Source organism: Hydra viridissima, unplaced genomic scaffold (genome assembly GCF_058129835.1).
Source record: "Hydra viridissima isolate aposymbiotic clone 2 unplaced genomic scaffold, HvirCarnegie_v1 scaffold_16, whole genome shotgun sequence".
Taxonomy (NCBI): Eukaryota; Metazoa; Cnidaria; class Hydrozoa; order Anthoathecata; family Hydridae; genus Hydra; species Hydra viridissima.
Window position 1 is genome coordinate 4,196,110 of NW_028324315.1, and position 26,468 is coordinate 4,222,577.

General features: G+C 29.3%; 2 protein-coding genes and 2 long non-coding RNA genes across 5 annotated transcripts in view; 3 read left to right on the forward strand and 1 right to left on the reverse strand.

Moving 5' to 3' along the window:
* LOC145199530 (uncharacterized) overlaps positions 1-26,468 on the forward strand; it is a 300,653-nt gene that overhangs the window by 192,681 nt on the left and 81,504 nt on the right. The window lies entirely within an intron of this gene.
* Positions 1-26,468, forward strand: part of LOC149877590 (uncharacterized) — a 375,375-nt gene that overhangs the window by 154,565 nt on the left and 194,342 nt on the right. The gene's annotated exons all lie outside the window — the stretch shown is intronic.
* On the reverse strand, positions 9,621-10,286 carry LOC149877603 (uncharacterized). Its single transcript, XR_016448036.1, has 2 exons — positions 10,146-10,286; positions 9,621-9,780 (listed from the first exon to the last, which is right to left on the reverse strand). It is a non-coding gene; the product is annotated as an uncharacterized LOC149877603 (long non-coding RNA).
* On the forward strand, positions 24,928-25,973 carry LOC149877604 (uncharacterized). Its single transcript, XR_016448140.1, has 3 exons — positions 24,928-25,047; positions 25,267-25,399; positions 25,538-25,973. It is a non-coding gene; the product is annotated as an uncharacterized LOC149877604 (long non-coding RNA).

A 26,468-nucleotide genomic window follows, 5' to 3' on the forward strand; every position in this document is an offset into this window, starting at 1 on the left:
CACGTTATCCACACCCTCAACTTTGTAGATCCACAGACAGGTGTAACAACAAATCACGTGGAAGCTATGTGCAAAAGCAAAATTTAAATCAATGATGGGGCCAACTAATCGTGAAATGGTAGCTGATTATTTATCCGAGTTTATGTGGATGCAGAGATTTTCCGAACATCGGTTTTTTCACTTTTGGGATCAAGTTTTAACAGCATATCCTATTTGATATCCTGTGTGCATCAAACGTAACATACATTATGATTCATACCTAAGGTTGTGTAAATCAAAAAACGGCTATTTTCATAGCCACACAAAATTATTAAGAACATTTTTTGCAAAGAACGTTAAGAAAGCCCTTTTTCTTTACTCTATGAAAGTTTGTCTTTCCAATTAATTTTTTTCTTTAATAACAAAAAAAAAATTAATCGAAAAAATAATCGTAAATTCTGTTATAAAACTAAAATTCATAAGAAGGAATCGCATTTTCGCAAGAGCGACACGTTTTATAACTTTATAACTCGATCGTCTGCCTGATAGCTCTGGAAAGAACTTACGCGTCTATTTTAAACCAGAAACAATTTCTTATAGTAAAAACCAGGCTGGTAATGTTTTGCGGTTAAAAACAATATCAACCGTAAAGTTAGTGAATTCAAGATGGCGAATATTAGCGATTTGTGGTATATTTTTGTACTTTCAACTTCAAATTAGAGCACTTTCCGTTGATTTTGAGACACATGTTTTTATACGATTCTTAATCAGCATAAAATTCTCTATCAGAATCAATCATAAAATTAGGGGGGGGGGGGCGGGAGAAAGTGGAGTAGCGCCATATATATATATATATATATATATATATATATATATATATATATATATATATATATATATATATATATATATATATATATATATATATATATATATATATATATATATATATATACAGTACTGGTCATAAGTTTAGAGCCACCCCATTTTTTTTAGTTTTTTGCAGATTATAAAGCCATAACCCTAGTGCAGCAAAATAATATATTACTGAAACATGCAAAATATATTGTTATAACATTTTAGTACCAAAATGATTATTAAAATATTAATAATGAGCAGGTCCACCTTTATTTTTATTTACTTCAGCCAACCGGGCTGGTATAGTGTCAACAAGCTTCTTGCAATCAACAGCAGTAATACTAGTCCAAGCGGCAGAAATCAAGTCTCAAAGTTCATGTTTATTACTAGCACGTTTGCCTGCACAGCGGCGATCAATTTCATCCCACAAAATTTCTATGGGGTTCAAATCCGGTGAATGAGCTGGCCAGTGCAAGACTTGAACCATTAGCAGCTAGAAAATGTTTAGCCACTTTGGACGTGTGCTTAGGATCATTGTCTCGCTGAAAGATCCATGGAAAAGTTGCAGGAAACAATGCAGTTGCTGAAGGTAGCAAATACTTTCGCAAAATACCTCTATACATGGCACCATTCATGATTCCTTCCACCTGATGCTTCTGGCCCGGCCCAAAAGATGACATACAACCCCACACCATAATGCTACCACCACCATGCTTTACAGTCCCCTGTAAACATTCCGGTTTATATGATTCATTTTGACGACGCCAAACGAAAGTACGTCGAGAATCATTACCAGCTAAATTAAATTTGGACTCATCAGACCACAACACCGTTTGCCAATCAGTAATACTAAAATGCAAAAATTCGCGTGCAAATTTGAGACGCTTCTGCTGATTAATTTTGGAGATAAAAGGCTTTTTAATAGCAACACGACCATTCAAACCTTGTTTATTCAAACAACGACGAACAGATTTTGGAGATATTAAAGGTCCACCAACATCATGCCACTGTCGAGACAAAATTTTGGAAGAAAGGCGACGATTTGTTAGGGCCAGGCGTTTTAAGGTTCCATCTTGACGTAAAGTTGACATTCTAGGACGGCCACATCTGGGTTTGTCCGTGAATGTATTTGATTCAAAATGTTTCTTATATGCATTTTGTACAGCATTTTTTCAATTTTTTGGCTATATAATTTAGGCTTAAGCCACTAATTTCCTTCAAAGCCAACACCTGAGCCCGAACAGTTTAATCAAGGCTTTAAGCTTTGTCCATTTCAGAAAATATTTTCTTTTAAACTCTAAAATAAAAACGAAAATAACATTAAATACATTATCTAACTAGTGTACACATTCCAAAAAGTAGCATAAATAACAACTGAATTAACCAAAACATTGATACCAATACATCATAAAGTTACCAAAATATGTTAAAATTAATATTTTTTTTATATATTAATAATAACAATAACAATAATAAAAATAATAATAATTATTATTATTATTATTATTATTTTTATTATTGTTATTGTTATTATTATTATTATTAGAAAATAATGCAGTAAATTAATAGCTGAGACTGATTTTGCTGGGGTACCAATTCCTGTATTAAATAGGGGTACCGATTCCTTGGATTAGATAGTTTTGAAAGAATTTAAACTATTTAAGTAAGTTAATGAATTTAAAACTAAGAATTATAAGGTATTAAATCATTTAAAAACACCAAAAAAGGACGAGATTTTAAAGTTGAAATGCGGAAGAAAAGAAACGTTGAATTTAAAATCCACAATAATGAGTTTGTTTTCGACGGGAACATCGGTTATATCACCTTAATAAAATTCAACTTTGAAAAATTAAAAGATATTTTGAATCTATAACCGAAAAATTTGAACAAAAATTGAAAAAAAAAAAAAAAATACGAGTACCCTAAAGTAATTAAAGCAAAGTAAATAAATTGCATTGAAAAAATTTTTAATTCAAAACTTTACACATTTACATATATATAGTTTCACCTATATTAGGCTTTATTGTCCGAAACACAGAATTGATGTTTTCTTATAATGATTAGAGAATTGAACCAAACCAAATAAACAATAACTGATTAATTTTATTTAAAAATTGGAAAAAATTTGATAATAGCAGCACAACTAAATGACACTTTTTGCAGTTCCGAGTTTTACCAGCACAGCACCTATTTGCAGTGGTGGAGGTGAGCATTACTATTCAGCACCAGATTAAGATAAAAAACTGTAAAGATCCACTGGAAAATATACCATTTACAAATTAAGTATCCACAGGACAATAAACCATTTACAAATTAAGTTGCGGTCTCATTTGTTGTCAGCTTAACTATCAGCTCGCGCTACAACTATTGACGCTAATACTTCAGCACTTGTTGCACAAGTCGAGTTTGCAAGCAGCCATCTCGAATGCAAGCAGCATTCGAAATGGCTGCTTGAATTTTTTGACAGATTCCTGTGAATACAATGTTGAATCAATAAAAGATCTAGAAAAATTTTTTTGCAAAATGCTCCTGCTCTTAATCAGAAAAAAAAGACTTTAATACAGTTAAATTAGTGATACATTGTTGGTAAATTCAATAAAATTATATTTTCAAATTAACTATTATAATTATTATATATTATATCTTCTTCAGATAATTGAAGATGAAGAGGTTGATAAATAGGAAAAAACAGCTTAATAAGGTTACTTTGTACCAGAAAGAAGTGTTTTATTTCATATCTTTAATGTTTTTATGAAATTTGGCAACAAACCGAGTGAAAATTTATATATATTTCATGTAAACAGATTTTTTAATCATTCTACATGTCTTTTAAAGCATTATTGCATTTATTTACATGGTATTATATTATATATTACGTACCGATGCCGAGGAACAGCGAGTTGGCGGACTCAATACAGAATTATAGTTTTTTTATTGTAAATATTTGTTTTCTAATCTTGGTAAATAAATTTCAACAACTTGAACCTAATTGTTTCTTTACTTGTGTAATTTTTTAAAGACTTTTTAATCTTAACTCATTCGGCAAAAAGATATCTAAATTGGATCTGATATGCATCTAAAAACTGGTCTAAAAGATGTCTGAATTCACCTCGTGAATGAACGCTAAATAGATGTCTATCTTATAGATGTCTTTTAGATGCATTTTATTTGATAAAGGTGCATCATTTTAGATGCATAAAAGATGTGCAATATACGTCTATTTTATTTTTTTATCGAATAAAATGCATCTAAAAGACGTTTATAAGATAGACGTCTATTTAGCGTTCATTCACGACGTGATTTCAGACATCTTTTAGACCAGTTCTCAGATGTATATTAGATGCATTCTAGATATCTTTTTGCCTGCTGGGAGCCTAGTGTCAATATTCATTTTTAATATTGACTTATCTCTGTGTGTTTCTAGCCTTATTCTCTTAGTTCTAGCTTAGTGTCAATATTCGTTTTTATATTGACCTTTCTCAATGTATTTCTCGCTTAAATCTCTTAGTTCTAGCCAAATGTTAATATTCGTTATTTTATATAGAAATTTAACATTTTTAACTTTATTAAGTATCTGCTCGTATTATTTTCTAGCCTTATTCTCTTAGCTCTATCTGAGTATCAATGTTCGTTTCAACTAATGATACATAAAACATCTAAGTTTGTATGCTTATTGTAAACGCTGAATTAACCGATCTAGAGGACAAAAGCTCAATTTCCCGGAAAAAGAATAAAAATTCGAGTTGCGGCGCTACCCTCGCATCGAATCGAACCTGATATGATTTACGAATGCATTCTTCACATTCCACTAAGCTATGCTAACTTATTTTCCTAAGAGATTTTAGTAATAACAAATAGGCTTATTTGATTTAGGCGAGAATTCTATTTGTAAATTCTAATTTACTAAATACTTTCGGTGAAATCGACTGTATTTGAGCTTCTGTACTGGTCACTTAAACGTTTAAAATCTATATATATTAATATATACCCAGCAAATATATGCATCAAATATATATTTCAAAATTGTTTAACGGTTTCAACTGGCATTAATGCTAGCAATTAGAGGCGACTAGTTAGAAAGAAAGAGAAAAAGAAAAAACATTTGTGCTTTGTTCCAATTATTAGTGTAGTGGTTAAGGTGACCTTCTCGTCAGGAACATGATTTTGTCACCATGATGTTTCGAAGAGACTGTAGCGCAAAGTCCCATGATCTACACTACCATTTAGATCCACTACTATGCAAAACGAGCACGTGCTTAAATTTGTCAAGCACTAATATTTTTGAAGTAAGTCACGTTCAGGTTATTAAAGAGAGGGGACTAGCTGACTCTTTGGTAGAATAATAAAAAGTAAGTGTTCTTACCATTTTAATTGGACTCGAGACTCGGATAAGGATAAATAATAATATTAAAAGGTACGCGGTGTCGAAGCAGTTGGGCACTTTGTAGAAGAGAAATTTTAATTAGTGCCAGGGGGGTCACCTTGGAGGGGGTAGGGGGGGAGCCTCCCCCTCCCAGAATCTAGAAAAGAGAAAAGTTGGGAATTTTAAAAGGGAAAAGTTGGAAAAGAGAAAAGAGAAAAGTTGGAAAAACTGGGACCACAGAACAAACACTGCTCTTGAACATGCCTGCAATGTTAATACTTTAATACGAGAATTGTTGTCCTCGAATAGTTGTATGTTTTCTTTACATCAAGAACAAAAAGATTTAGTCATTTAAAAGAAAAACTTGAAGACATTGACAGTGCAATACAGTTTGTAAACCTGTCTAGAACAAGATGGACCGCACGAGCAAAATCTCTTAAGGCTTTAAATCAGTGTTTACAGAAGGTTATTGATCTTCTTTAGAGCAACTCAAATAATAAGATTTTTGATACCAACACGAGAACTAAGTAAATGGGACTTCTGAAAAAAGTAACAATTTTTGATTTCATTATTGCTCTTTTCTTCATGAAGAATATCATTGAGAAGATAAAAATATGAATAGAAATCTTAGATTAGTCCAAACTTCAATGTCATTGACAGTATTAATGTCATTGAAAGTACTGCCAAGAACATACAAAATATCAGTACAGATGCTATTAATAATTTTGTTGAAAGTGCAGTGATATTTTCTAGGAAATTACACATTGATGCAGAAAACAATTACGAACGACATAGATTAATAGCAATGGAGATGAAAGATTTTTACCGGAAAGAATTCAAAGAGGTCATAGACTCTCTAGCCATGGGTTTAACCGAAAACTCGACAGCATTAAAGGAAATATTTGCCCCTATCACCAAATGTTTAGTTTTCCTTTAAATAAGGATAATTTGAGTATTGAAAACTTAACAAAAGCAAACAAACTTTTTCCTCCTGGATACAAGGATCATATTCCAGACGTTCATGTGCTGAAAAGCTAGATGGAAATTTTGATAGATATCTGTTTAGAAAATGATGAAGATTTTAAGTCATCAAGAACACCAGCTAATACGCTGCAAGACATTTTGTACCATGTTGTTAAGTTAAAGGATATACTGAAATAAGCCCATAAACTATGCATTTTTGTAATCACAGTTGTTTATGGTGTTGCATCAAATGAGCTTTCTTCCAGTCAACTCAAGATTGTAAAATCACATATGAGAACAGCAATGAGTGACGAGAGATTGGATAGTCATATGCTACTGAAGTGCAAAAAAGAACTTTGTAAAGGAGTTAACCCCGAACATCTTGTTAAACGATGGGTTCAATTGAAGAAACGTCATATAAAAATCAAACAGTAGACAAAAAATGATAGACTGATGATAAAATATTGATCGTATAAGTTTTGTAATAAATTAATATTTTCCATATTCCTTTGTACTAATTCATTTCCGTAAAATTTTAAACTGCTATATATGCTGCCAGAATAGTTTGTAAAGTTTATTGGATTTGTAAATTTTAACATTTTTTTGGACTGATAAAATTTCACTATGAATGGGTAAAACCGTTAGATGTTCTTTTGAATGGAATATTTTGTATATATGTAAAGGAAGCTATGTTTTGTTAATAGAAGTTAATAAATACTGATAATTGGCAATTCATGAGAGTGAGTGCAGTGTAATATAACAATCAGTAAATTTTTTAAATAGGACAGAAATTGATTTCTTTAATTCTTGAATTATAAAAAACAGTTGTGAAAACTATGTTAAGCAGTTGGGAAAAACAAGGTCTCTTCCCCCCCCCCCCTTGAATTTTCTCACGCAACGCCCCTGTTAGTGGCTTCAATTTGATGACTTTGCTCAAAACAAAAAAAAAGGAATTACTTATATAGCATTCATTTTAAATATCTGAAGCTTGTTTTATTCAAAATTAAATTTTTATTTTTTTAATCTTTCGAAGAAAAAATAATTGCGTCAATCGTAAATCTTAAAGAAAAAAAAAAAAGGAATTATGATACCATAACAAAAAAAATGATACCGTAACACACAAAAAAAAAAATAAATAAATAAAAAACACTACATAAAAAATGAAAATCAATTTACCTATTTATAGTTACCTATTTTGACATGGCAGTTAATATAAACATTTATCGAAAATGTAACTATAAAATCTGTTATATTGCATTTTATAAAATATTTGAGATTAGCACAGAAAACCTGTACTCTTATCGAAAGAGTTGCAGGTACAGATGATTGTAAGTGTGCGAAGAATTGTATACCTTAGGTTTCAATCACCCTACTCACGTCGGATGAAAATCGCCTAAAAGTTGTATATTCAGTGAGTCATTTGTTGTATTGAAGATAGTCGTGCTCCCCTGACCAACCACTAACCAAAAATTGTAAAAAACCTGCTAAAAAAAGAAAGTTTTAGCAAATAAAATGAAAGAAATTAAATTTTTCAGATCAAACAATGAGGCGAACAAAAACCTGAAATAAAACGAGAGTTTTTTAATAAGTTTATTTTCACACCATAAGTTGTGTGGATACCAAATTGGGTTGAAGATAAAAAAGCAAATCATGAAGATTATCAAAAGAGATAAAGACACAAAGGAAAAAGAAGAAAGTATAAGGCAGCAAATAATGCAATAATATCCACAGGAGACTTTTTCAGTAGACCTGAATCTGTATCTGAGGACTTGAGTACAAATGAAATTGAACAAAGACCTGACAATGAAAACTCTTTAACATTTCATTAGACTAGTGCTAATCGGCTTCCCTCCTCTCTATACCTCTTCCGATATTCCCCACTTCCCCTTTTTCACCTTTCCCTTTTACTTGCCCCCTCCACCCTCCCTTTACTGACTTAAATTTAATGCTTCAAGTAACCCCCGCCCCCCCATAAAAACTTATTTTTATTTTTTCTGTCATAAAAAGGATGTTCCAAAATAATTTCTGTTCTTCATTTCTCTACACATCTTGGCTCTCCGAAGACCAATAATAAACAATTTTAACTCCCTAAACTTGACAGATATAGGTTAAGTAAGATATAGATTATACAATGCCCTAGTGCAAAACTTATGATTAAATTGCTGAAAGTATTATAACGTATGTAATGTGCCCTGCACGCAGCAAATAATGGACTACTAATCAAGTCATTTGGAGAGCCAATTAATCCAATTAATCGCTGTCAAAGAATCTTAAGCATAAGAAAAGACAACTACTTTGATAAAACCCCACCTACATTTGTGGCTCCTACGTTTGGAGCGGAAGTTCGGGATTATCAATAAGCGATTTAAGGCAAGAGCTAAACATCAGAAGCGATGATACTATTTTTGATTGGAACCAGTTTTGAAAAGATATTTGCGTCTCATATTTCCTCAATAGCTTTGATCAAATAGGCGGCCCAGGGTGTATTGTTGAAAATGATGACTCTGTTCTCTATCGAAGAAGAACAAAGTTTAGGGTATAGTAATCGCGTAGCGTATTTGCAATATTTTTATTTCTGTCCAAAATTTAGATGCTGTAAAATGGATTCCAATCATACATTAACGAATAATTCCTGGATCTATTGTTTGAAATGACATGCGTGCAGCATGTAACGGTTTGTAAGCTCTTGCATATTTACATGGAACTGTTAACCACACCCTTTGTAAATTTTGTAGAACTTTCTAGGTCCACAGACAAGCAAGACAGCAATTCACGAATGTAAATAACTGCAATACCACGACCGTAAATCTCTGTTTTCAATTGCAAAAAAATATTGAAATCTTTTTATTTTCTTGCTTTTTGTGTTGTTATCAGCAATTGTAAAAATGAACAATAAACAGAAAATTTACTATCAACGCACAGTGGATGAAACAATGGATAAATCCCAGTATAATGGTGTAACACTTGGTGTAGATAAATTTAGTATCAATTGCTGATTCAAAAAGTAGCTTTTATTCTAATTTTTACTATTTCAAGCCAAAATGTTTCAAACCGATAAAAGAAATGTTTCAAACTGATAGAAGAGATTTTAGTTTTACCCATCAATAAAGGTTAAGACTAGTTTGACAACATAAAATAAATCAGACGTCACAAAATATATTTTTTCTATCTCGCTAATCAAAAAGATTTGCCTCCCCTAGGCGAATAGGGAGGGAGGGGAGATTTATCAAAATGATTGTGAAGAAGGGGGTAAGTATGTTAAACAACTTGATTTTTCAAAACGAAATCTCCGCAAATGTTCTCTACTGAAAAAAAAACTAAAAGCATCAAAATCATTTTGATTTAAAAATTGGAAAGATTTTCAAAATCTAAAAAAAGTTTTATATAACATATTTTTTGGAAAAATAACCTTCCCCTCCGTCCGCCCTCAGAAACCATTGCAATAAAAAACAAGTAATGAAATCATCAAAATTTACTAAAAAATCTTTCAATGTTTTTCACAGGTGCACTTCAGCAAATTCTTGATCTGGACGCCAATGAATCTCTGTTCCATAAACTAAATACCGTTAGTAAACTTTGGTTCTCGATATTTTAATCGGCGAACAGGAGATTGCGATCTGTAATTTTTTGCAAAAAAAATTTTACTTTCCTCAGTTTAATTTGTTTTATAATTATTTTTATAATTCTTTTTATAATTATTTTTATAATTCTTTTTATAATTCTTTTTATAATTCTTTTTATAATTCTTTTTATAAAATTTGTAATTCTTTATTACTTAAATGTTTTGAAACAAGTTTTTCTATATCTAAAAATTTTTAAAAACGTAATCAGAAAAATAAGAAAATTAAGTTTCATAATAAAAAAAAAGCAAATTTTAAAAGTCTCCCAAGTGAAATCTTTTTCAAGTTTTGATTCTTCTTATCATTTAGAAAGGGGATTGATCAGAGTACAAACGTACAGTTATAAATACTGGATTATTTACCTTTTCCTGATCAAATGACAAATCAAACCAACCATATCTCTGTTCCGTAGGTGACAACTTTTCTTGACCAACAAAGTTTAATAATCCATGAAATGGACGGCTTTATTTATTCCGTTATTCTGTAAATTCGGTATATTCTGTTTTTTTGTAAGCCCCATTTTACTGTTGCTGTTAAAGTTGTATATGATTTTGAAATATTTTATAAATTATAAATTGATTTTACTATGGTAGATGTCGCTGCTTTTTCTTCAAGTTAAAAATATAAATACTGGAATATTAACCCTTTCCTGATCAAATGATAAACCAAACCAATTATACCTCTGTTCCCTAGGTGATTATTATCATTGACCAACAAAAATTAACGATCTACGAAATAAAGAGCTTTTATAATTCTGTAATTCTGTAAATTCTGTAATTCTGTTACTTTTTTTTTGTAAACCCCATTTTACTATTGTGGTTAAAGTTGTATATGATTTTAAAGTATATTATAATTTGATTTTACTATGGTATTTGTCGTTGCTTTTTCTTCTTGTTAAAAATATAAACTAGCTCCTTTCTGATTGGTGGAGTAAGAAAAGTGTATATAAAAAAATCAAACCCAAATCCTATGTAATAAATTAAAAATAAAAGTATATTGTTCAGTTTGTCTTCTTGCTCATTGATGAGAAGCCAACTGTATATTAAATCTGGGATTAGAATGAAGACAGCGAAGTTGGTAACAACAAGGCAAGGCACGAGAAAACTTCTAAACACAAGCTTTGAGTTCTTATGCTTAGAGTCTGTACCTATTTGATTTTCAGGAAGTCCGACGTTGTGCTGCATAGGCAGCGTTCTCCTTCTGACTTGATGATGACGATACAGATGATACCCAATGTATCCATTCGCGATAGTTAAAAAAATCAGTAAAAGTGATTCGATTGGTGGGAAGATGTATATGCAAAATATTTTGTCCATGGACTTATAAGAATTTGGATAACATACAACAGCTAAAAATACTGTAGCGTAAACTACAATAACTAACCCCACAGCGATTTTCAGCCTTCTATACGTCCATACTTGATTGTACCTCAGATTTAAGTATATTTCGCAAAAACGATTTGCCACGAAAATAAACATTGCTAATTCAAGTAAACTAAAGGGTACAATTGTAACATAAATATCTAGTGCAGTAACTTCACTTTCTTCAACTGTGAATATTCCGGGAATAATTCTCAAGTTCTCCAAAACGATAATTTGAGCTTGCGTGAAATTAATTCCCATAAGAATTAGACGCTGTATATTGCTTAGCTGTCGCTTCACTTTTATAGTCAAGTAAATGGAAAGAAGTTTTGAAACCAGAATCACAAATCCAAAAGTTAAAAAACAAACATTAAGAATCATTTCTGTTGTTTTAACTGAAGCAAATTTCTAAAAGATTTTTTTATGAAACTGAAAATAGAAGAAAAAAAATTGAGTTATCATTTAAAAGGCTTTTTTTAACTAATTTGATTCTTGTTGCATCTTTGTTATTCACAGATACTTTAATAATACAATAGAAACAATTTAGAAAGCCGTAATAAAATACTGTAAAATCTGCAAGTCTGTAAAATGTGTTTTTAATAACTGCATTTTAAATTGTTAAACATTAAACTTAAAACCCTGTGCAATTTAAAAAACGCTGACGTTAAAAAGAAAGTTTTTGAATCGAAGACAAACGGAGTTTTGATTTAAGTGTTGAGATTTTATTTTAACATTTTTGATTTTTTATTATTATTATTATTATTATCATTATTATTATTATTGTTATTATTATTATTATTATTATTATTATTATTATTATTATTATTATTATTATTATTATTATTATTATTATTATTATTATTATTATTATTATTATTATTATTATTATTATTATTATTATTATTATTATTATTATTATTATTATTATTATTATTATTATTATTATTATTATTATTATTATTGTTAATATTGTTAATATTATTATTATGATCATTATCTATAATATAATTCCTACAGAAACGTTTAATGTTTAATGTTTAACGTCGTTTCGTCATTAGTTACTAGGCATTGAAAGAGCGCGTTCTCTTATGCTAGCGGTCCCAGTGGGCACAGGAACGTTTTGCGAACGTTTAGTAAACGTTTAATGGTCGGTTGAACGTCGAATATATTGGTAAAACGTTTAAAAAACGCTTTTTGAAAACTGTAAACGTCTAACTGCGCATGCGTAACATTAGACAAAATTTAACAACAAAGATATATGTTAGCATATAAGCAAAGTTAATTTTTGAGGTTTCTTACACACACACACACACATATATATATATATATATATATATATATATATATATATATATATATATATATATATATATATATATATATATATATATATATATATATATATATATATATATATATATATAGGCGCTACTCCACTTTCTCCCCCCCCCCCCCCCCCCCCCCCCCGCTAATTCGCATTTTCGCAAGAGCGACACGTTTTATAACTTTATAACTCGATCGTCTGCCTGATAGCTCTGGAAAGAACTTACGCGTCTATTTTAAACCAGAAACAATTTCTTATAGTAAAAACCAGGCTGGCAATGTTTTGCGGTTAAAAACAATATCAACCGTAAAGTTAGTGAATTCAAGATGGCGAAAATTAGCGATTTGTGGTATATTTTTGTACTTTCAACTTCAAATTAGAGCACTTTCCGTTGATTTTGAGACCCATGTTTTTATACGATTCTTAATCAGCATAAAATTCTCTATCAGAATCAATCATAAAATTAGGGGGGGGGGGGGGGAGGAGAAAGTGGAGAAGCGCCATATATATATATATATATATATATATATATATATATATATATATATATATATATATATATATATGTAGAGAGAGAGTGTGTGTGTGTGTGACAGAGAGAGAGAGAGAGAGAGAGAGAGAGATAGATATGGAGGAGCATTTTCAAACTAAGTTTGAGAATTAAAGTGTTAATATGTACTGTATAAATGTTATTGTATAAATTAAAACTATAAAGAATTACTATAAAAGTAGTATAAAAAAAAACCCTAAAAAACTATTTAATAGATCTGTTTTATCTTTATCTATATATATATTTGCTTCATATTGATACTTATAATATTACTTGCAGTATACGTGGTAGTATAATCTTGTATATTAAATTTATAAAATAATTTTGTTACAAATTGACTGAAACAATACTTTAATTTCAATATTTTTATATGACCAGTGCAGAATTTGTGACGCTACTGCAGTTTCTCCCCCCCCCCCCCTTTTTTTTTTATTTTTTTTTATTTTTGATTATGATAGAGAATTTATGCTGATTCAGAAAAATATAAAAACATGGACCTGAAAATCAACGAAAAGTGCTCTATTTCGAAGTCAAAGTTGAAAAAAATCTCACTAAAAACCCTAATATTTGCCTTTTTTTTTCAAAACGCTTTCATATTTAACGAAGATTAATTACCGTTACATTGCGCAATAAAAAGACCTGGTTTCCATTAGCCTATGGATTATTATTTTAAAGTGTTATAAACGAAAGTGTAATAAACGAAATGAAATTAATGGAAGACTTCAAATAAAAGTTTAACGTAGAATGTGAGAATGTAGAAAAATTGATAAATAATTATTATTGTATTGTACGCTGATTTTTTTTATTAAAAAAAACGGTTTAAAGTTTGACATTTTCTAAATTTTACATGTGATAAAACAACTATGAACTAAGCTTCCAAAGTTCTTCTTTTAGGAAAAAAAACTTTTGAATTCTTTTTTAAAATTTATTACAAAAGTACATTACTTGCAATATAGTTTATTCTCTAATAAATCAAAAAACGGCTATTTTCATTGCCACAAAAAATTGCGCAAGATAAACAACATACTTTAACGAATTTTTTTAACGTAAAAACCATGCTATTAATGTTTTGCTTGCTATTGCATGCTATTTGCATGCTATTAATGTTTTGTCAGCTAAAAGATCATTTACTTAGTATTTTCAAAATGGCGAATATTAGGGTTTTTAGTGGGATTTTTCACAACTTTGACTTCGAATTAGAGCACTTTCCGTTGATTTTCAGATCCATGTTTTTATATTTTTCTGAATCAGCATAAAATTCTATATCATAATCAAAAATAAATAAAAAAAAGAAGGGGGGGGGGGGGGGGGGAGAAACAGCAGTAGCGCCGAATTTGTAGCTTATATAGAATATCGTATCCCCTCAAGGGAAGTTTTATTTGAACATCATTGACCATATGTCATGTGGTCAATTAACTCATATGATATGACATATGACATGTTCTTTACTATTTTAACATTATTTAACTCTTTCTAATTCAAAAATTAATTTTTTCCACTAATATAAATCTTCCATTTATATAAAACCTTCCAAAAAACTCATTTGTTTTTTATTTCGGACGGCTTAAGTGCACTTCTAAACACTATAATTCTAAATCGGCCTGCATTTTCAATTTTCTAATGGGGAATACGATATTCTAGGCGGATACGATTTTCTATTACAGTAACCATTTAAAATACAGTTATTAAAGACACATTTTACAGACTTGCAGATTTTACAGATTTTTATTACGGTTTTCTAAATTGTTTCTATTGCATTATTAAAATTTTTGTGCGTCACAAAGATGCAACAAGAATCAATTTGATTAAAAAAAGTCTTTCAAATGATAACTCAATTTTTTTTCTTCTTAAATTTTTAGTTTCATAAACTAATCTTTTAAAAATTTGCTTCAGTTGCAACATCAGAAATGATTCTTAATGTTTGCTTTTTAACTTTTGGATTTGTAATTCTGGTTTCAAAAATTCTTGCCATTTACCTGACTATAAAAGTGTAGCGACAGCTAAGCAATATACAGCGTCTAATTCTTATGGGAATTAATTTCACGCAAGCTCAAATTATCGTTTTGGAGAACTTGAGAATTATTCCCGGAATATTCACAGAAAGTGATTTTACTGCACTAGATATTTATGTTACAATTGTACCCTCTAGTTTATTTGAATTTGCAATATTTATTTTCGTGGCAAATCGTTTTTGCGAAATATACTTAAATCTGAGGTACAATCAAGTATGGACGTATAGAAGGCTGAAAATCGCTGTGGGGTTAGTTATTGTAATTTACGCTACAGTATTTTTAGTTGTTGTATGTTATCCAAATTCTTATAAGTCCATGGACAAAATATTTTGCATATACATCTTTCCAACAATTGAATCACTTTTACTGATTCTTTTAACTATCGCGAATGGATACATTGGGTATCATCTGTATCGTCATCATCAGGTAAGAAGGAGAACACTGCCTATGCAGCATACCGTTGGTCTTCCAGAAAACCAAATGGGTACAGCCTCTAAACATAAGAACTCAAAGCTCGTGCTTAGAAGTTTTCTCGTGCCTTGCCTTGTTGTTACCAACTTCGCTGTCTTCTTTGTAATCCCAGATTTAATATACAGTTGGCTTCTCATCAATGAGCAAGGAGATAAACTGAACAATATACTTTTATTTTTAATTTATTACATAGGATTTGGGTTTGATTTTCTTATATACACTTTTCTTACTCCGCCAATCAGAAAGGAGCTTGTTTATATTTTTAACAAGAAGGAAAAGCAACGACAAATACCATAGTAAAATCAATTTATAATATACTTTAAAATCATATACAACTTTAACCACAATAGTAAAATGGGGTTTACAAAAATACAGAATATATAAAGTTACAGAATTACAGAATTACAGAATTATAAAAGCTCTTTATTTCGTAGATCGTTAATTTTTGTTGGTCAATTATAATAATCACCTAGGGAACAGAGGTATAATTGGTTTGGTTTGTCATTTGATCAGGAAAGGGTTAATATTCCAGTATTTATATTTTTAACTTGAAGAAAAAGCAGCGACATCTACCATAGTGAAATCAATATATAATTTATAAGATATTTCAAAATTATATACAACTTTAACAGCAACAGTAAAATGGGGCTTACAAAAAAACAGAATATACCGAATTTACAGAATAACGGAATAAATAAAGCCGTCCATTTCATGGATTATTAAACTTTGATGGTCAAGAAAAGTTGTCACCTACGGAACAGAGATATGGTTGGTTTGATTTGTCATTTGATCAGGAAAAGGTAAATAATTCAGTATTTATAACTGTACGTTTGTACTCTGATCAATCCCCTTTCTAAATGATAAGAAGAATCAAAACTTGAAAAAGATTTCACTTGGGAGACTTTTAAAATTTGCTTTTTTTTTATTATGAAACTTAATTTTCTTATTTTTCTGATTACGTTTTTAAAAATTTTTAGATATAAAAAAACTTGTTTCAAAACATTTAATTAATAAAGAATTACAAATTTTATAAAAAGAATTATAAAAAGAATTATAAAACAAAACAAACTGAGGAAAACTAAGTGTTTTTTTTTTACGTAAAATTTTAGATTGCATCGATCTCCTGTTCTACGACCAAAATATATGTTGCAATAAGTATTTTTCATACAACGAATGCAATGGCACTGTTGGATTTTTCATTTTATTAATAGGGCCACTTGAAATGCCTATCAACCGTTCATTGTGCATATTGCTAGTTTAAGTGGATTTCTTAAAATAACGAAGTTATAAACAGGAAACCGAGAAAACAAAACCGGGTTTTAATACTCGCTTTTAAAACGGTGTTTAGTTTTTTACTTTTTTTAACAATTTTTTTTATTGCAAAATACTTTAAATCTTGTTAATGATAACTGATTCGCCCCTGAGAATTCGATTCGCCCTTGAGAATCTTCAAGGCGCTTTTTAAGTTCTAAAAGCTTTTTAATTTCAGCATCTATTATGTCATTACTTGCTTTTTCGGCCTTGACTTTTCTCACTGTATTTCCCTAATCCAAAAACAGAATAAGATTACGACAGGAAAATTTATCAAAACAAAATTAGGTCTTAAGAAAAGACAACTAACTTGTTTGATGACTTCTTCTTCCAACTTAACGACATCAAGTGATTCTGTAACTAAATGAGTGCTGACAGGTTGTTTTTTGGAGTCAGTTGGTAGAACCTTGATTTTAAAAAACCGAAGTTTTATATAAGCACGCGCAAAAAAAAACAAAAATTGGAAAAAAAAAAGAGTTATACTGTTTTACTGTTGCATCTTTGATTCCAGAAAATCGTTTTTTAAATTCTTCCCTCTAAAGAAGTTTCGAGCTTTTTAAACAATGGAGCTCCTATGCTTCCTCAGGCAGTAGTCCTATAGGAACAGAATGGTTTCTGACAACTTGATACAAGAGAACAATTATTTTTGGAGAACATATTTACGAAGTGTTTCTCTGCAGTACTGCTTATCCACGTTGGGGTGCTTACATAATAATAGAGATAGTGATATCTTTTCATCGAACTTTTATATATTCCGAATAGTATAACAGCTAAGACATGTACCAGAAAAAATCTGCGCGGACATTATAAAGGATATTTATCTAACTATTATGTTTCGATATTGAATGTTATGTATATTTTGAAAGTACATATATTAATATTTTTAAATTTCACTTAAGAAAGTTTGTGAAGTTTTGTACGTGAGAACGCACGCACTTTGCGTTTTACACTCGACATCAGCTTTTGCACAGTCTTCGGCTGGACTTTCTTGGTTGCTCTCATCCATTTATTTTTGAAGTCTTTAATGTTTTTGGCTTTTTTTACATTGAACCTTTGTTTTCTTTTGACAAGAGCCCAATATCTTTCGATAGGACGTAGTTCGGGAAAATTTGGTGGATTGCAGTTTTTTTCAACGAAATCTACTTTATGTTCTCTAAGCCAGTTTAAAGTTGTCCCAGAGTAGTGACATGATGCTAAATCGGGCCAAAATAACGGGTTACACGTGTGTGTTCTTAAAAACGGCAAAAGAGGTTTCTTGAAGCATTCTTTTATGTATATTTTGGTATTAATTGTTCCCGTAGTCACAAAACAAGAACTTCTTTCACCACATTCACAAATTGCTGGCTAAACTAAGAATTTTTTAGCGAATTTTTGCATTCCAATGCATTTATATTTGGAATTCAGTTTCTTGCGATTAATTGCTGAACAATATTGGTGTCCTGGAAGAGATCGGAAAAATGAAGCACAAGAAGTTTCATCGTCAATAATCAAACAAGATTTTTTAGCACATAATTTTTTACAGAGCAGCTTTGAACATCGAATTGCGACATTATCTTGCTTTTCTTCACGACGAGGAACTTTTTTCTTTTTATAAGATTTATCACCACAATTTCTCTTTACTCTTTGTATAGTGGAAGCACTTGTCTTAAATTTATTCGCTAATGTTCGAACAGAAATCTCCGGTTTTATGTCTAAGGCATCTTTTACCTTTTTACCAAGATCTCGTCTAACAAAACATTTTTTTCCTCCACTTCCTGATTTTCTTATGATTGTACCAGTGTCCTTAAATCGTTTCACAACGCTTTTTTTTGTTTGTTGTCTTGTCTTGATTTGATGACATTTCAATTAAAGCAAATTGTTTTAAAAACAGAGTTGTTTAAATTTTGAACAACATTAATACAATCACATTTTAAAACAGTTAGCTATTTTAAATGATGTACGGTTTCCGTAAACACCACATCCGCACACGCGCAGATTTTTTCTGGTACATGTCTTAAACCCAGGATTTTCTTAATCCTTTCTTACATCATCTTTTTCTTTAGTGCAACGCTTTCCATCTTCTAATTAGTATTAGCATAAAATAAGTTAAAATAGTTTATTTAAAAAAAATGGTACGATATAAGGCAACTTTCTCCGACATGAAAAAGAATTAAAAAATGATTTATAAAAAAATCAAAAAAAAAAAGCATTTTTAATCGAATGTAAGATACAAACCTGACTGAGAGAAACTCCAGAGAAATTAGAAAATAATTCGACTTCCAACATCATACTTATGGCTTATTTCTTTTATTTGTGCTTCCTTTTCTTCAACTTTACAAGCCAATTCTGACTTGTCACTAATCAACTGCTCATTATCTTCCACCATCACAGAAATATTAAACTCAAGACGAGTCTTTGTATTTTCCAACACCTTTATAATTTCAAGCATACCTTGAATTTGCTCAACCAAACTATTGCAACTCTCTGTCAAAATCTCATACTAAAAGAAATGGAAAATACAAGTATTAGAAATTGTTATTTTAAAAACTCATAGAAAGCAACATGTGACTAATTAAAGAGTTTGTTTTTTTTTCAGAGATAAAATAAAAGTAAACTCCTCAGCACCATAAAAAAAAAAAACAACAAAAAAAAACTTTGGTACCTAATCATGAAAAACCTGCTCCATGGCTTTCATTTCTAAACATTTACTCTGTAGTGATTCTTAAGATTGATCATAGAGTTCTTTAAGTATTGCATTTTGTTTATCAGCCTTCTGTTGTAATATTTATTTTATATTTATTTTATTCAATAATTACGTAAGATAGCAATCTCCTGTTCGACGATTAAAATATCGAGAACCAAAGTTTACTAACGGTATTTAGCTTATGGAACAGAGATTCATTGGCGTTCAGATCAAGAATTTGCTAAAGAACACCTGTGAAAAACATTGAAAGATTTTTTAGTAAATTTTGATGATTTCATTACTTGTTTTTTATTGCAATGGTTTTTGAGGCTAGGCGGAGGGGGAGGTTAGTTTTCCGAAAAAAATGCTACATAAAACTTTTATTAAACTTTGAAAATCTTTCCAATTTTTAAATCAAAATGATTTTGATACTTTTGGTTTTTTTTTCAGTAGAGAACATTTGCGGAGAATTCGTTTTGAAAAATCAAGTTGTTTAACATACTAACCCCCTTCTCAACCATCATTTTAATAAGTCTCCCCTTCCCCCCCCCCCCTCCCTATTCGCCAAGGGGAGGCAAATCTTTTTGATAATTTTACTATTTCAAGCCAAAATGTTTCAAACCGATATAGTAAAAACTAGATATAAAAGCAACTTTTTGAACCTGCAATTGTTCCTAAAATTATCTACGCCAAGTGTTATACCATTACACTAGGATTTATCCATTGTTTTATTGTGCGTTCCCAGTGGGCACAGGAACGTTTTGCAAACGTTAAGTAAACGTTTAATGGTCGGTTGAACGTCGAATATATTGGTAAAACGTTTTAAAAACGTTTGATAAACGTTTTAATAAGACTTTTTTTTAATTACTTTTGCGGGACCTTGGAAAAACCTTTAAAAAACGCTTTTTGAAAACTGTAAAACGCCTAACTGCGCATGCGTATTATTAGACAAAATTTAACAACAAAGTTAAGCATATAAGCAAAGGTAAGCATATAAGCAAAGTTAATTTTTGAGGTTTCTCATATATATATATATATATATATATATATATATATATATATATATATATATATATATATATATATATATATATATATATATATATATATATATATATATATATATACATATATATATACATATATATATATATATATATATATATATATGTATATATATATATAATATATATATATATATATATATATATATATATATATATATATATATATATATATATATATATATATATATATATATATAGAATTTAATTTAGACAAAAAGGCATTTGAGTTATGATAGGAAAAGCTGGTCAGCAGAGCAACTAAATGATTTAAAAATCCATGGGAAAGATCTAATTTTGGGAGGACCTCTTTCTCAAACTCGAATAGTAGATGTTCTTCAAAACACTAGTTTATTAGAAAATTTTACAGTTACCCAATTTAGAAGACGTATTAACCATGAAAGAAGTTAAAGTAGCGCAACGTTTTTATAGCAGTTATGATTAGAATATATTTTTTATCAGTGGAACCAACTATTTGGTAAGGTTTAAAAATATAAATCAACTGAAGTTTTGGGAATTATTAAAGAGTTACATTAATCATAAAAATTAAATTTTTAAAATACATAAATTTTCTTGTTTCAATAAATATTCAATAAAATTAAATTTTTTGTCTCATTTTTTTGTTGGTTCTTTTTTATTTAAAGCTGCATTTCCCAATGCTGTTCGAAATACTCTTTTTAGTTTTTGAGAATAATTTGTATTATTTTGTATAATTTTATTATATATATATATATATATATATATATATATATATACACACACACACACACACACACACACACACACACACATACAATTATCTTGTTAGTTTATTAAGTATTTTAGTTAATTAAGTTTGTATTAGATTTTTAAAGTTAAAGTATAAAAGATGAGAGATATTTGTTTGAGTTATTATAGTTGTTAAAAATGTGTGGTAAAAATACATAAATAATTGTAATTGTATAAATACAGTATTACTGTGACCTAATCTGGCAAAAGGGAATTATTTTAAGATATCCTAGTCATTAGCATGTTAATAAGTTTCTACATGGACAGTTTCTAGAGACCATTTACAACTGTATGTGTTGAGGAATTCTATTATCACTGAATGAGGAAAAAAATATTGCAGACTAGCATTTTGGAATTTTGAGCCTAATTCTAAGGGCTACAATTTGTTAATAACTACAAAAAAAAAATAATAATAATAATTTTCATCTAAGAGTCTGGTTCCAGATTAGGTCACATTCTTAAATATCTTTAGTAGTACTTCAGTAAGTATCAATTGTATTTTCCCCAGTTTTTGAATATTAACTATTAAAGATTTTTAATAGACTTTTCAATCTAGAATAAATTAATGTTCTGTGTTTTCTACAAAGTAATAATAAAAAACTTATGTCATTCAGATATTTAGATTATGGCTATGTATGGTTCAGGAGAGCGGAGATGCTTGATAAGTTACTTTATATCTAATTGATTATTAAAATATTATTTAATAATTAAAATTTTTTAAAATATTTGTTTTTTAATAATTATTAAAAAATATATAATTTTAAAATATTAAAATTTATTTAAACTGTTATTACTTAAGTTTTAAAGTATTATTTTCAATTTATTGTTTTGTATATACTTTTCTTGTTTTAGCATATAAATAATGTTTGCAATATTCTCATAGTTTGGATGCAAATAGCTGATATCTTAGTTTCATAATCTTGTGTTTTGTAGTTCAAAATTGTTTTCCTAACCTAAACTTATTTCTTAGACATTCTCTACATGCTGAATGCTATTTGAACTGCCACACTAGACCATAATTTCTCATATTTTTGAACTTTTTTCAAATCTTTTTTTTTTTGTTTTCGATTTTTTTTCATTTGTCATCATTTTCGCTTCTTTAAACCATTAAAGACCTGTACCACATTCCAGATCATCACCAGGTAACATACTCCAGGTCATCACCAAATATCACACTCCATGTCATCACCAGGTACCACATTCCACGTGGTCACCTAGCACCGCATTCCAGGTCATCACCAGGTACCACATTCCAGGTCACCCATTTTTATTTTTATTAATTAGTATTCTTTTACTCAATTTTTATTTTATCTTGAAATATATTATAAATAAAATTTTTTTACTAAAAAAAGTTTTATCATAGTGCATTTCTCTGCTCTCCTTACGTTACACAATTTTCCATTGGCCATAGAGATTAACTTTAATCGAGGATTTGTACAAAAAACTTCACGCTTATATACGTAAAGCTAAGAAATAAAAACAAATATTTTTATAATAATCCATTAAACTTTAACTCATCTCGATCCTCTTTTTTACTTGCATTCTTTTTCCACGATTAAAATAAGGTTTTAAATTTTTTTTTATCAAATGTTGATTTTTTACAGCTGTTTTTGCATTTGCGACAACTTTAGCTAGGTATGTATTAAGTTTTCAAAAATTCTCTTAAAATGGCTACCCTTAACATAACTGTGTATTTATGTGTGTGCATATACTTAAATCAATTGTTGAAATGCTTACAATAGTTACAGAAACCTGGTGCTATCTGCAAAATGAGCAAGGAAAAATTAAGTATGTTTTTATTATTATATTTATTGTTTTAATTGACAAAACAAAGAAGTTTTTCATTTTAACTTTTATTTGATTTTTTTTAGTGCAAAATGAAAATTCATAGTTTCTAAAGTCAAAATCAACATTAAAAGGATTTAAAAAACAAGTACAATATTAAAAAAAATCATTAAAAATTATGTATATGTTTAAATTTAAAAGAATTGGAAAAAAAATTATGTATATGTTTAAATTTAAAAGAATTGGAAAAAAAATTATGTATATGTTTAAATTTAAAAGAATTGGAAAAAAAAATTTTAAACAAAAAAAAAATAAAATACTTATTACATTGAGAAAGTTGAGATGTCACCAAAAAAGAATTGTTATTGCATAAGATTTTAATTTAGTCATGGTTTAATAATTACCAAAGTGTGTTTGGTATTGGTTTTTGTAACTCAGTATACTTTGCATTACTATTTTAATAATACTTTTTTTTATTTTTAGGTTGTCATGCTTATGTCATTAATAATTTGTTCAAATTCAAAGTTTCGATTACCTGATGTTTTGTTTTTATTGTTTAACTGAAAGAAATTTTTAGAAAGATTTTTTTAAGGTTGTTTTTGAATCCACTTTTAAAAAGCATAAAATGTAAAAACTTCATTGACGAAGATAATTTAATTTGAACCTGTCCCTTAGTAATGACAGCAAAATAGGCAGGAGGCGAGGTCTGAAATACTTTGACAATATTCGACAGGGGGAGGTCAAAAAAGAGTTACAATATTATACAGACATCTATTATATGTAATATACAATTGTTTTTTTGTTCTTTGTATTTCTTAACGCTTGTAAAAACCAGGAAATATTTTCAGCGGTTTGAATTTATGGTTTTAAAACTATCGTTAAAAAGTTTCAAAATGGAGTTAAAAGCAGCGTCGTTTTTAACGGAAAAATGGAATATTCAAATGAATCAGTGTTTTTTAAAAGGGCTGATTTGACATTTTATTTGAAATTCACTTTTTGTGTGTTTTGTGTCCTTCTATGATAGCTTCATCAGTTTATGTTAACAATGTGTTTAGATTTTATCTTCTTACACAAATAAAGACACCTGAAAGTTTTTTATTTTTTTAAAAAAGGCAAGTTTGCTTCAAATACGCCCTTTTTAAAAAAATCACTCTCCAGCTGATTCGTATTTTTAGCAGCAAAACGCGGAAAATGTCAATAGTTTCGATTTCAAAATATTCGATTTTTTTTAAAAGGGCCAATTTTTCGAAATTTCATACATTAATTAACAAACGAAATGTTCTGAAATATATAACATGTAAATAATATATAAATGTAATGTATAACAATTATCAAAGCGTACTAAGATGTTATTCTTGCATATATTTTTTAAAAATAAATTCTGTATATTTAATGTTAAAAGATATAAAGAGTTTTTTAATGTTTTCTCAAAAACGGGTTTTGAGCAAACCAGCCCTTTTAAAAAACACTGATTCAAATGTGAATTAGAGTACTTTTTCTTTGTCAAAAATAAAAATGAATACCATTTTTTTCCGTTTCAGACAAAGATCTTCCAGAATCTGCAAAAAAAAAAAAGGGGGGGGGGTGCGAAACCAGACAAGCGCCCAACTTTTTTAGTTGAAGACTAGAAAGATTTTCAATGTTTAGAAAAAGTTTTTTAAAACATTTTTTTTGCCTGAAAATGTTTCATTATCAGGCATAACACCCTGCCTTTCCCTCTCGGAAAGAATTGCAATAAAAAAAATAATAAAAACATTAAATTTTACTACAAATCATTTTTTAAAGGTGTTCCTCAGCATCTTCAGAATTTTTATCACCTTCGGTATCCTCAGCGTTTTCATCATTATCCTGATCCGAACGCCGATGATTCTCTGTTCAATAAGCTAAAAACCGTTAGTAAACTTTGATTCTCGATATTTTGGTCGTCAAACAGGAGATTGCAGTCTGTAATTTTACGTAAAAAAATTTTCTTTGTTTTCCTTAGTTCGCTTTGTTTTAAAATTCTTTTTCTAGTCCAATTAAATACTTTGAAAAAAGTTTTTCTATAATTAAAAACTAAAAAACTGTTATAAGAAAAATAAGAAACTTGAGTTCTATAAAAAAAAAAAAAAAGCAAATTTCGAAAGTCTCCCAGATGTAATCTTTTTAAAGTTATGTTCTCTTTGTGTCATTTAGTGATTGATCGAAATACAAACGTACAAACGACAGAAATTAAATCAAGTGCAAATTGCAAAAAAAGTTATAAATATTGGAATATTTACCTTTTACCTGATCAAATGATAAGTCAAACCAATCAAAGCTCTGTTCTGTAGGTGACAATTTTCCTTGACCATTTATTGTTTCAATAAAATTTAATGATTTATGATGATGAAGAACTTTTTTAATTCTGTTATTCTGTAAATTCTGTTATTTTGTTATTCTTATTTTTGTATATCCCATTTTACAGTTGCAATAAAATTGTTTACTGTGGTAGTTGTCGCTGCTTTTTCTTCTTGCTAAAAGTAAAAACTAGCTCCTTTCTTATTGGTGGAGTTAGAAAAGTGTATATAAGAAAATCAAACGCAAATCCAATGTAATAAAGTAAAATTAAAATAGCTCTGTCTATTTTGTCTTCTTGTTCTTTGATGACTAACCAGCTGCTTATCAAACTTGGGAATAGAAACAAGACGACGAAGTTGACAACAATAAGACAAGGCACGAGAAAACTTCTAAACGCGAGCTTTGATTTCTTTTGTATAGACACTGTACTTACTTGATTTGCTGAATGACAAACGCTCTGCTGAATTGGAGCCGTTCTCCTTCTGACTTGATGATGACGATACATATGATAGCCAATGTATCCCATTGTGATAATTATGAGAACTAGTAAAAATAAACCAGTTGCCGGATAGATATATACGTAGAATATTTTTTGTATGATGCTATACAAGTTTGGATAAAATGCAACTACTAAAAATACCGTAACGTGAACTACAATAACTAAGCACAATGCGATTTTCAGGCGTCTATACGTCCATACTTGATTGTACCGCAGATTTAAGTATATTTCGCAAAAACGATTTGCCACGAAAATAAATATAGCAATCTCATATAAACTAACGGGTACAATTGTAATAAAAATATCTAAAGCAGAGGTTTCACCTAGATTAACTGAGAATAATCCAGGAAAAAGTCTCAAGTTCACCAAAGCGATAATTTGAGCTTGACTAAAATTAATTCCCAAGAGAATTAAACGCTGAATATTACTTAGTTGTCGCTTCACTTTTATTGTCATATAAATGGCAAGAAGCTTTGAAGCCATAATTACAAATCCTATAGTTAAAAAACAAATATTAAAAATCATTTTAGTTGTTACAGCTGAAGCAATGTTCTAAAAA